Raw genomic sequence first — 2,915 nt, forward strand, 5'->3', positions numbered from 1 at the left:
AAAAGTGTTGCAGTTCTGAAGCTTTAACTTTTTTAAACCATCTTATGCATTCAAAGCTTTCAAAGCTTTATAGTTGTTGATTTTCTTAAAACTCACCTCTTGTAAACGGGTTTTTTGCTGTGGCCCAGTTAGTATCTTTTTTTTTTTTTTGGTACCAAAGCCATTGGAACCAGATTGGTGGAAAATCACATGTAATGAACAATCAGTGTAATGTCAGATGGCTCACACACCAGAGCCTGGACCTGCTTCCCGGTTCATAACGCCGACAAAAGGCTTGACCTAACTTTACCGAGAAGAACATAGACGTGCTGACATCACATGCCATGTTTCTGCAGTTGCAAGGAGCAGAAAATGACAGCTCTGGTGACTAAATTTCACCTCAGACAAAAACAAGTTAATCCTGCGGTGGAGTAGGAGGAATAAATTTAAGGTCAGACAGAATACGGCGGAACACTTTAGTCTGAACCGCAGCAGTTAAGTTCCTGAAACGACGCACTCTTAACTCACGTCTTCAGTGCTCTACATCTAGTCTAGGAAAAGGAGGATTTTTTTTTTCTTTCCCCCCTGCCGTCTACGAACATGCTTTGAGACAGTTACTTGACACATTTTTTATTTTTTTATTTTTTATTTTCAAAAGTACTGGAGATAAGTCTCTTTCAGATGGGCTTCAAGGTTTTACAGTCTCTTTTATGGAGTAATGGAAAGAAGATCACATGAAGCGAGCCAACCCCTCTGTGATTCCACATGGCTGGCTGATTAGCCCCCTTTTTTTTTTTTTCACTGATGGAAAACACATGGCGTCCATGCAGCTTGTTCATTTCAGGTTTTAGATGGCATGACGCTCATGCTCGGTTTTGGAGCCGCAGCCTTGAAGGGCAGCCATCATCAGATTTCTGTCCCCTTTTGGTCCCCGCCGGCCACTGACTGTTATTTAGCCTGCCAATAGAGGCTGGCTGTTCCCTTGGGAAAGCCAGAGTGTGCCTGCCAGCAGGAATGCATCGAAGGCAATAGAGGAAGATGGAGGATGGCGAGTAGCCGCTGCCGCTGCTGCTGCCGCTGCCGCTGCTGCTGCTGTGTCTCCCTCTGTGTGAAAATGAGTCCATTAATTCAGCCCCCTCCCCTTCCTCTCCCGGAGCCCTCCCTGCGCCTGTTGTCTCTGTTTGTTAGCGAGATGATTCCTTCTGTCATGTCAAAGGCAACATTATCATATCCTTGTTGCCAGGGAAACTGGCGCCGAGCAAGACAACGACTTAAAGCCGTTTGCAGCGTTTGAAGCTCGTAAACATGAAAGGTTATCTGTAGAGCTATGAGAGCTGAAACTGTGACAGATCTGGAAGGATCTTATTGTTGGCGTGATGTTTCATGACTCGTGCGCCCCCCCAGCAGCCTCCTACCCGTACTCCCCTTTGGTTGTTTGCTAAAAGATTTATTTTGCTGGAACTGAGAACACGGCTAAATTCAGATAGGACTGTAACGGGTCCAGTTTGTTTTATCAAGTTCTGACCTCGGCATTGATTTCCGTTGTGTAGTCAAAGTTTCAGACACCTTCCACGTGTCGTTCTAGTTATTCATCTCCAAATCAAACGGGATAACATCCATCAGGCTTCCTAATAAAACATAAGAACTTTCAAAATCTTTAACCTGCCTTATCTTTTTTGTTGGTCTTGTCTTTTTTTGTTTGTTTTTTAATTCGGACCCATTGATGAGAGAAGCAGGATGATGAATTTGTCGTTTCCCTGCCTCCAGCGTGACACTCAATTTATCATTATGATGTAAGTTCTTCAGTCCAATGGGCTGCTTTAACTTGCATGGAAAAGGTCAACAAGAGCAATGTTTTAATTAAAACACCTAACAGCTGACTACTGGCAAAGAAATCCCTATATTCATCCATGTGCATACAGATTAGCAGCCAGTGACACCTGCCGATAATCTACTAGTTTTTGCCAGTTTAAATATTTCAAAGGCTCATAATGTCATGTCTTATTAAGTTATAAGTGCCCTTCTGATTTTTTATTTTTATTTTTACAGTGTACTATGTGTGTATTATATAAATCTCGTGCTAAAGTGGTTCCTTGTGTCAAACAAGGTACCTTTTTTTCTTTTTATTCTTGAGCACCTGCACCCCCTAAAATTTCTATGCACGACTCTGTTATTGGTGTAAAATGGAAAAAAGTACTATTTAAATAAACTACAGCTGATAATGATATGCTATATGGATAATAAGCAATACTTTGGGTGTTTTTATTGATTTTGCTCATCAAATAGGTATGAAGTAGACATAATATTCTTTCATCAACGTGTAGCACCCATTTCCTTTAATTTGGTTCCAGGTGTTAATTTGAGAATTGAATGATGTGCCAAATCTTTTGAAGAATATTCCTGCATATATAAATGTCTAATTTCATTTTTTGGAGGAATATTTAATGAACAAATCACCGAGTGAAAGAACAGCCAACAGGTCAGCATCATAATAGCTAATAATAAAATAACTTGCTACACTAACTCTATTATATAGCAGTAAACAAACTATGTTGCATCCATCTAGCCATCACATATCCATTTATTGCTGCTGGTAGTTAAGTATTTTGATTATTTATGGAAATCAGAATTTGACCGGTCAGTGGCAATCAAGGAAAAAATGGGCATTAATGTTTATGTGCCACAGTCTCTAGTTTAATAGGCCTAATCAAGTGATGTCAGTCAGTTTTTGTGACATTTTATCTAATGTTTGTGATTGTTGTTCCAAATACATAGGGTAAAAAAAAAACATACAACTTTCACGCTGAGTGACATTGTTGACCTTGTGGGTCAGAGGTATGAAACAAATTCAAAACTGAGGATTGAGGCAACTTGAACTTGTGACCCCAGTACTTCTAAAAGCCCACCTCCATCCCCCAGACACCACCACACAAACG

Source organism: Poecilia formosa, unplaced genomic scaffold (genome assembly GCF_000485575.1).
Source record: "Poecilia formosa unplaced genomic scaffold, Poecilia_formosa-5.1.2 Scaffold29, whole genome shotgun sequence".
NCBI classification, from domain to species: domain Eukaryota; kingdom Metazoa; phylum Chordata; class Actinopteri; order Cyprinodontiformes; family Poeciliidae; genus Poecilia; species Poecilia formosa.